At 34.9% G+C, this 10,488-nt stretch overlaps 1 non-coding gene across 1 annotated transcript; it reads left to right on the forward strand.

Moving 5' to 3' along the window:
* The first annotated feature begins 5,935 nt into the window (after positions 1-5,935).
* Positions 5,936-6,043, forward strand: LOC150067328 (U6 spliceosomal RNA). Its single transcript, XR_016534685.1, has one exon. It is a non-coding gene; the product is annotated as a U6 spliceosomal RNA (small nuclear RNA).
* Positions 6,044-10,488: the final 4,445 nt, after the last annotated feature.

Genomic DNA, 10,488 nt, shown 5'->3' on the forward strand with positions numbered 1-10,488 from the left:
CAAATTTTATTGTTTTGCCACATCTATTCTAACACCTGTCTCTATCACCAAAGAACACTGATAATATGGTCTTTCTCTCCTACAACTCTGAGAAGGGGCTGTTTTGGTAGAATTGTGTCTTTACTAAGGAAAGCAAGAGTGTAAATTACTAAAACATTGTACCTTCAGGATATTTGGCTTTGCATTTTGGCTTTCTTTCTATTGTTCATGTGGCTTTGGGGAACTCATAGGACTTAGTCTCACTGGGTCCTGTGTAAAATGAAGAGTGAAGTAGATTCGCTGTAAGATGCCTGGGCTACCTTGTTACAAATTCATAAATAAATAACCAATTTTAAAATGTCAGCACTCTCTGTTAGGTTATACTCTATTGTCCTCTTAGCTTCTCCTTAAGAAGTGACTCAAGTTCAAACTAGTTTCTGGTTTTGATTTTAATACTTCTTATACATTTGAATTTTGAGTGACACATTTTATAAAGGTATAGGGAGAGTAAAAAAGAGAAAGTACTGATTTCAAATGGACAGACAGAAGAGAGGTATATCAGATAAAATTAAAATTTAGAGATGAATATTTTCTTTATGAACTGTGAAATATTACAGGCCTCAAATAGTAGAGTGATAATTGTAAGTAAATGTTAGACTCCAAGCTCAAACCCTGCTAATGGGAGATAAAACAAAATGAAACAAAAAATCTACACCTTTTCCAACGATATTAGAAGATTAAAATCTAGATTTTGTTTTCCACTTGTATAATTGTATCATATGTGTTAGATATAACACATGTGTATGCACATCTATATTATGTACATATATAAACACATATATGTGGGAAGTAACTCTTTCCAGTGTGAATACATATTTTAGCCATAAAAATTGAGTGAGTCAAAGACTGATCTGTCCCTTGAAATTGAACTACTCAGTCTTATAATCTTCCAATGACACTTGAGTATTAAGGTATGGCCACTCTAATTTAATTATAACAATTTATGTTTCACCATCAGGAGCCTGTTGAGGTCTGCCGCCTTACACCACAAGAACAAAATCCTACTGGGAAAATCTCAAGAATTCATGGAAGAGAGCTGCCAATGGGAGATCTTTAAAAGTAGCAGTTGTGGAAAGTGAAGAGTTCAGTACAGTACTATTTGTTCTGGATCAAAAGAGGCAAGTGATCAGACAGAGTGATCCCTAGATTTGATGACTGCCAGTCATAGCAGCAGGAGTATGGTGAGTGACTTAAAAAATTTCAGCACCAATGCAATGTTATGATGATGCACAAACGTTGCTGATAACACACAGGAATGTAGCTGGCCAAGGGGACATGATTAGCTTTAGTTTGGTCTGACTCAAAAAACCACATATCAGATGAACTTGTATATACAAGACAGGCCAGTATTTATGGACAATTGCATCTTGTACTATAGGATGAGAATTGCGGTTTCTTTTGGGATTTCGTTGTTTGTGTTTGTAATCAATGGTACAAAAGTATCCTCCATCCATCCATCCATCCATCCATCCATCCATCCACCTATACACCCATCCACTCATTCATTTGCTTATTTGCTAACTTAATTTGCTTCACCTTTGTACTTTCTATGGTATAAAGTCACTTGCTTACCTAAAGTATGGTTCCTATCTTTAAGGAGTTTATAATTTTAGAATGGAATATATATATATATAATCCAAAGACTATAATTAAATGAAGTAATGCTAACCTATCTATGTAGAGTGCTGCATTTTATAATATATATTATAAAATATATATATTATAAAATATATATATATACATATGTGGTATAGGTCTGTAACATCTCAAATAAAAAGGCATATGTGTACTGAGTTTTAATTTGACTTAAGATTAACATGTTTCAGGTAGACGAGAGGAAAGTATATTTGAAAGGTGACAGGGAGATCAGTGTGGCTTCATTAGTTTCCACACAGAGGAAAAGGTAGAGGGGATGGAGCTGATGCATGAGGCAGCTCTGTACACCTTTGTAAGTAAGGTATTTTGTCTTTCATCTGGCTGAAATAGCAGTCATTGCAAGACTGATTTTGAAGTCTAAATCAATTACTTCTTGGGAGTTGGTGTTTTTGTTTCCTCTACCATTTTTTTTCTCAGAAGTCTTAGACTCTAAACCACTGATCTCAACTGACGACATGAAAATAAAAATAAGCCAAGACAATTTTTCTTCATTTATTCCCTTTTTGAAGCTATCACTGGATTTCTTGGTTTGAGGATTCTAAAGTTATATTATCACCAGAAAGAATGCTCTAGAGATAGGGAATTGACAAATTTTTACAATTTTGTGGGTATGGACATGGTGCTGTGGACATCTTGTTTCTGGTTACTTCTAGACAGAAGATTAAGTTTAAGATCCCTTGTTCAGCCATATTGCCAGTTCAGTGTATAGGAATGAGGATGGTATTTGAATCTTTACTGTACTGAATTCTACATCTATCTTTTAATTGGTTCCCAAGTAGAGGTTAACAAAAAAGGAGAGGACATCAGTTTTGTTATCTCAACATCCATTAATTACTTTGTTTGCTGATATTCCAGTGACCTGATGCCTCAATTTTGGAGTTTGAAAAGGTGAGGGATGAGTGACAATAAGAATCTGAAATAAAAAGACTCTATTTTAACAAGTGCAAGTGAAATAATTGACTAAATTTAGGAATATCATTAAAATATATCTAAGAAAGTACTAGGCTCTATCGTTTAGTCTCCCGTTCCCAGGGCAGTGATCTATTAAAAATTTCTTAAATACTTTTCTCCATGAGGCAAAAATAAAGTTTAGTCTGCTAATATGAAATTATTAAAGGGAATAAGAAAATGTATCAAGTTGATGTTGGGTAAATTCGTTTTTAATGAAATGGTCATTTGAGTGGATTGGTCATTTGACAACTAGTTCATAACAAATAGCTGTGTGGCAGTTTCACCTACAACCAAATGATTAATAGATATTCTATGTAGGAATCGTGACAAATATTATACAGCACCAATCTGAATAATTAATAACTAATAATGTGAAATATATGGTAAGATATACAAGACAATCCAAACAATTAAATATATTTGTTTTAAAATATTTTTATTAGCCAGGCTCCGGTGGCTTACACCTGTAAACCTAGCTACTCGGGAGGCTGAGATCTGAGGATCACAGTTCAAAGCCAGCCTGGGCAAGAAAGTCCACAAGACTCTTACCTCCAATTAACCACCAGAAAATTGGAAGTGGTGCTGTGGGTCAAGTGGTAGAGCAATAGTCTTGAGCTGAAAGAGCTCCGGGACAGTGCTCCCATGACCCACAAAACAACAGCAGCAGCAGCAACAGCACCCCACAAAATACCCCTTTCATTATATACATGTCTTTGTTTTGTAGTTTGTTCATTGGCTCTTGTCAATGCCATCAATACAATTTAGAATTGTTCTGATTGTGCAAGTCTACTTATCAAAATTAAGGGAGCTATTGATTTTTACCTGAATTTGCCTAGTCTGATAAGCTTAAATTTCTTGAATTATTTTCTATGTGATTTAACTTTTGCATCATTATACCAATTGATTACTCTGTCAACAAAAATCCTTCACAGGAAAATTCAGTGGAGCATTTTTTTGGCCTGGCCCCTGGAAAGAAGAATATGTTTTTGACATACTTCTGGTAACTATTAGTATTTTTGAACACAGAAATCTTTTGGAATAAATCAAAATGAAAATGTTGTTTTAATTTTCCCAGTATCTCTACAGTGTTTCTAGAATAGAAATTTTTGTTTCTATCATGATTTAAAAAAATATATGATCCTGAATTATCCACTCATTTTTAGCTAATACAAAGTTCTTTGCACATTTTAACCTTCTAAATATCATCTTAATTTGATATTTAAGTTCCCAACCCATAGGTCTTTATTCAAAGATAAGACTTATGTCTTCTTTGAGCTAAGGGCCGACTACAGGCAAGCTGGAATAGTTGCCATTTTTCTATAGCTCAGCCTCAACTTGTCATGGCACCTATAAAATGCCTTAAAGTTCTCTGGGTCGGGAAGATGGTAGATAAATTTTCCTCCTGGAAAAAAATATTTGTTGGATTTTCCAAAGACCTGCTTGCTGCCCCATCAGAAGAGTGGTCATCTGAAGGATGCAAAACTTATCTGCAGGTACATCTTCACACCCCAACCCCAAGCTCTGGCTGTTCTAGAGTTCATTTCATGTAGACACTCCATGGAGGTCTGTTGTCCTCTGAGTTAAGTCTTCTTGAGCAGAATGCCTCTGACAATGTCCCAGAAAGTATCTTTTTGTCATGTCCAACATTTTGTCTCATTTAAGGACACATTCTTTTAACATGAAAAGTTCAAGACGTTTGGGCAAATCCTAACACAACTACATCTATCATTTATGTCTGCTCTTGATCCTCTCATCTGATAATGCTCAGACTCTACCGCTATTGGCAAGGCATGTTTTGATCTTAAGAGAACACAAATGGAATTCTGTATGTCAAATGCCTCCCTCTCTAGGCTTGAGCATAAGCATAAAGTCCCTCATTTTCTGAACTATGGGTTTCATGGTAGACATGCAGATTGAAGTAGCCCCCTCCAAAATTTCTCTTTACAAATGTATTTCTAGTTATTACTATTATAGCCTATTATAACTTTCTTATGGGGTTTAGAACTTTGGAACCTGATGGAGGACACTTAATTAGAAACTTTCATTCAGTGGTCCAACAGTTTACTGTGGAATTTAACCTGTTTAGTATAAGGTTCCTAAAGCTGAACTATTAATTTTTACCTCCTATCTGTTCTTCTTCTGAACTAATTCCAGAATCCAATTGAATTTTATTAATACCCTTCTAATTCTTTTGAGTAAACTGTTTCACATTTTTTCGTACAACTAAGAGTGATCAGAGGGAATGGTAATGTGAAAATAAGAAAACAGATTCAGCATATATTATATATTTTTAATTGTACTTGAAAACTCCTTTAGAAGAGTCTGAAGTCTCACATATTACTTACTATTTACAAACAATAGCTTTCTCAATGTTGGACATCAATAACAAAGTTGGTATCACAAAATCTAACTTCATGACATTATGAATTATAGCGAAGATATGGAACCAACCCAGATGCCCCTCAGCTGATGACTGGATCAACAAGATGTGGTATTTATATACGATGGAATTCCATGCTGCCATCAGAAAGAATGACATCGCCCCATTTGTAAAGAAATGGAAAGACTTGGAAAAAATCATATTAAATGAAGTAAGCCAGACTCAAAGGAACATAGGCTCAATGGTTTCCCTCATTTGTCATAATCAGTAGAAACCTTGGGCTCTCGTAGCAGAGACTTACAATAGAACAAAACCTGTATACATAAGGCCATACAGAATGATGCTAAATGAAAGGACCTCCAAGATATAGAAACAAAAGCCATATAAAATGTGATTGTGAAGTAATGCACCTTCTATCTGGTGAATATAATGTAACCCTTCTATTAATTACAATAAAAATGTACGGAAAAAATAAATTATAGTAACTAATACAGAGTGATATTGGCATAAAAATATATGCATACATTAATGGAGCCGAATAGAGAAACTAGAAATAAATCCATGCACCTATAGCCAAATGATTTTTCAACAAAGAAACCAAAATGAAGGGACAGACCCCCTTTTTTTGTCAGTCCTGGGGCTTGAACCCTGTGCCTGGGCATTGTTCTTGAGCTCTTCAGCTCAAGGCTACTACTGCCCAACCCCTTAAGCCAAAACCTTACTTCATAGACTCTTCTCTTGATGCTACGAAATCTATTGATATGCAGAAGAATGAAACTAGCTTTATGTCTCCAAAAAAATCAACAGGACCAGGAGTGTAGCCTAGTGATAAGAGTGCTTGTCTAGCCTGCACAAAGTCCTGGGTTTGATTCCTCTGTATCACATACACAGAAAGAAAAGCTGGAAATGGTGCTCGCTTCAGCAGCACATATACTAAAATTGGAACCATACAGAGAAGATTAGCATGGCCCCTGCTGCAAGGATGACATGCAAATTTGTGAAGCATTCCATATTTTTCCCTAAACCACCAATTCCTGGGCCTGGTAATGTGTTCTTGTTGACTTGGTTATAGCGGGAAATGAAAACTAGGAGGATCACAGTCCTGGTATCTGCATGGACAGAAAGCAAGGTCCTATCTCAAAAATAATCTGTGCAAAAAAGGATGGAGGTGACGTGTGGTGGCAGAGCCCTGCATAGCAAGAGTGAAGCTTTGAATCTAAACTTCAACACCAAGACACAAACACATAGTGAGAATAATTCCTGGATTTGGAAAACAGAAAGCCATTGAAGAAAGAGTCATTTTAACTGAAAAATAGTAACTTGTCAACAGAAAAAAAATCCCTTTGCTAGGGATGTTGATTAGCTGGAAGTTTTGAACAGAGGAGAGGCTGGAAACAGACTGCCAAAGTTTCAAATCAATCATCCTAGTGACTGATCATCCCTCCAAATGAAAGTTAAGTATATATCAGTGCCTAATACATGCCTAATAGATTCTCTGACCTCTGGTACATGAAAAATGAGAAAGAAATAGTCTTTCTGGTGGTTTTTTCCATTTTTGACCCTAATATAGTGTATTAATATGTTTTCTATATCATAGAATGTTACCAAATTATTGAATTTTCTCTTATGCAACAGATGAAGAATGCTGCTACTATACTTTTAACTTGTTTTCTCTTTTTCTATCTGAAATTAATGATGTAGTTTTCTGTGAGTTGTTTTTATTTTGTGAACATCAATAATTTCATCATCTTTGTCCATGTTTTCACTGGAGGTTTCTTTTAAAAATTAATGGAGAGTGTCTTTATGTATTGAGGAAATTTATCTTTTATTTCTGTTCTTAATTTCACTAATTTTCAGATGACCTTTTTTTCTCTTTCTGTGTTATCTGTAGTATTTGTATTTGTAGTTGTTCCCTGAACAGACTTGTTTTTACATGATAAAATTTGGTTTACATCAAAAAAGAAAAAAAAAACAAGAAAAGCTAGAAAAGGTGCAATGGCTGAAGTGGTAGAGTACTAGCCGTATGAATGCCCAAGGACAGTGCTCAGGCAAAAAAATCAACTCAACAGCATATGAAGGTTTCTTTTTAACCTGTATCCTCAACCAGCATGTGTTGTTGTTTGTTTCTTGAGGAATATCATTCTGAGAGAGGTGAGATAAAATAGTAGTGTAGTTTTGATTTGCATTTCCTTTATGGTTAGGGATACTGCACATTTTAATATAACCTTTATTGTAAGTAATAGAGGAGTTACAGTTATATTTGCCAGATAAAAGGAGCATTACTTCACACACATTCATACCCCTTCTCAAGTTTTTGTCCCTATTTCCCTCCCCCCATCTCTACCAATCATCTTGTTTTTCCCCTTACCTTACCTATTTCAAATAAATAAATAAATACTATCCAGTATACCAGATTTTAAAGCAAGATACTGTAACAATATGAGAATAAACAAGGGACAACAAAAGACATGAGAAATAACATAGTACATTAAGAACAACATTCACTCATTATATAGGTCTTGTTTCCATTTCCTGGAGGTCCTTTCATTTAGCCTCATCCTATATGGCCTTATGTATATAAGTTTTGAGCTATTGTAATCCTCTGCTAGGAGAATCCAGGTTTTGTACTAATTATGACAAATGAGGGAAACAATAGAGCCTATGTTCCTTTGGGCCTGGCTTATTTCACTTAATGTGATTTTTTTTCCAAGTTTTCCCATTTCCTTCCAAATGGGGCAACGTCATTCTTTCTGATGGCAGCATCAAATTCCACTGTGTATAAATACCACATCTTGTTGATCAGATCATCTACTAAGGGGCATCTGGGTTGGTTCTATATCTTTGTTATGGTAAACAGTGCTGTAATGAACTTTGTTGTGCTACTGGGTTTAGTATGTTCTTGTTTCTGGACCATTGGGTAAATGCCAAGTAGTGGAATTGCTGGGTCATAGGAGAACTCTATGTTTAGTCTTTTGAGGAATTGCCATACTGCTTTCCATAGTGGTTGAACGAGTTTGCACTCCCACCAACAGTGTAGTACTGATCCCTCCTTGCAACATCCTGGCCAGCATCTGTTTTTATTAGATTTCTTGATCAGGAGCTTCTGTATGGCAGAAGACATAGCTAGCAAGCTAAATAGAAAGCCCACAGAGTGGGAGAAGCTCTTCACTAACCATACAACAGACAAAGGCCTCATATCTAAAATATGTCAACAGCTCAAAAAATTGAATCACTCCAAAACTAATCTTCAAAGAAACAACCATTCCATTAAAAGATGGGCCAAAGATTGAGAGACTTCTCTGAAGATGAAATAAGAATGGCCTATAAGCACATGAAAAAAATGCTCAACATCTCTGGCCAGAAAAGAAATGCAAATCTAAACAACTCTGAGATTCTACCTCACTCCAGTTAAAATAGACATTTCTTCATGTATGCATTAGCCATTTGTATTTACTCTTATGATAACTATGGATTCACTTTACCTGCTCATTTGTTAATTAGCTTATTTTTCTCTTTTGCTACTTAATTTTTCCAGCTCTGTATATTTTGAACATTAATCCTTCATTTATGAATATTTGGTAAAATTTTTCTCTCATTCTGAGGGATATCTCTTGATTCTTATAATTCTTTCATTTGATGGGCAGAAACTTTTATTTTGAAGTCTTTTTCATCCATTGCTTGTTCTTCTATGATAAACCATTGAAATATTATTCAGGAAATTATTGCCCGTGCCAAAATCTTTGAAATATTCTGTTTTTAGAAAAGGAATATTACATAGATTTCTCACTTGTGTAGTATAGAAAAATTATGATGATGGTAGTAATGGTAATAGGATGTGAAGTAAAAAAAAATTTCAAAGGATGTCTAGGAGGGGATGGTGAAAGGAGGCAGAGTTGAGAAGGGAATAATGAGGGAGAAGATAAAAAATCTATCAATATTTATTTATTTATTTACTGATTTAGCATAATGAAGTCCATCAAATACTGTTTGAAAAGAGTGAAGGAAAGGAAATATGGTATTGAGTGTGAGTTTTCTCATACAGTTTGCATATATGGCAATATCACAACAAAATCTGCTCATATTACAAATGTGTCAACACAAAAAAGTTCAAAATGGATTGCAAACATAAATGTAAGATTGTAAGTGTAAACTTTCTAGAACACTTCAAGACAATGATCTTTCAGATAATACTCAAAAATCACTTATACACTGTTGGTGGGAATGTCAATTAGTATAAATATTACAGAAAATGTATGCAGTCTTCTCAAGAGATTGAAAGTAGACTGCCTTTTGCCATTCCACTATCTTACTTCAAAGTTTATATCCAAAGAAAATGAATTCACCTTATCAAAATATATCTTTACACACGTTACTGCAGCACTATTCTCAACAGCTATGTTATAGAGTATAGATTGACAGATGAAAAGATAAATAAAATCTGGCATATGTATGCAATGGAATATTATTAAGCCACCATAAAAAATGAAATCCTTCCATTTGTAGTAAAATGGATGGAACTGGAAGACATGTTAAGCAAAATAACATAGGCACAGATGAACAAATACTGTAGTATTCTCACATATAGGCTGGGGCTAAAAAGTTGATATCTAAGAAGACAAAACAGTGATTACTGGAAATGATGCATGTGAAAGTACAGAGGGCAGGGGAGGTTAGAAATTGTAGGTTGGTAAAGCAGTTAGAGATAAGAAATACATTCTAATTCTCTAAAACATAGTAAGGTGACTATACTTTAGAACCTATTATATACTTTAATGAATAATTGGAATAAAAGGAGTTTATAATTGCCAAACACAAATTTATGTAAAGACATAAAACTTGCAATTGCCCTGATTTGATCATTGCCATATATAGATAGATAGATACATAAAATGGTATGACCTTTTAAAAAGAAAGCATGAAATTTAAATTTCATATAGTATTCCAGGCCTAAGGAGGTAGAAAAAAAACGAGCAGAGGAAACTAAAATCAAGAAAGTGATTGGCTGTTATAACCATGTACCAGGGGACTAAAAAATCTGGGAAAGCAGTCCTGAGAACATAATTTCAAGGCTGTGCTAACATCCTTGGGACAGCAAGTATTTTCCAAATAAGGCCTTGGTGGCACACACACACACACACACACACACACACACTCACACCCTGTTCTTGTATCTTTAACAGTTCAGGCTGTGCATAGTAGGGGAAAAAAAAGGTGGTGATAGTTTTTAGGAAGTTCATTCAAATGGAAAATGAATTCTTGGCTCCAATCCCACATATATTATCTTTTTATCCACATGGGAGTATGTTCCCATATCCATATATAATCAAGAAATCTCAAACTAAAACTGAAATCTGAGATAAAGCCCCAAACCCAGAAGAGAGCAAATCCCCAGGAGCCATTTTCCACCAACCTGTTTGTATCTCCTGGAATTCCTTCTCCCTCCTTTGCAAAGAGATTCCTGT

This window comes from Megascapheus bottae, chromosome 2, assembly GCF_031878675.1.
Source record: "Megascapheus bottae isolate mThoBot1 chromosome 2, mThoBot2.hap1, whole genome shotgun sequence".
In the NCBI taxonomy this organism is placed as follows: domain Eukaryota; kingdom Metazoa; phylum Chordata; class Mammalia; order Rodentia; family Geomyidae; genus Megascapheus; species Megascapheus bottae.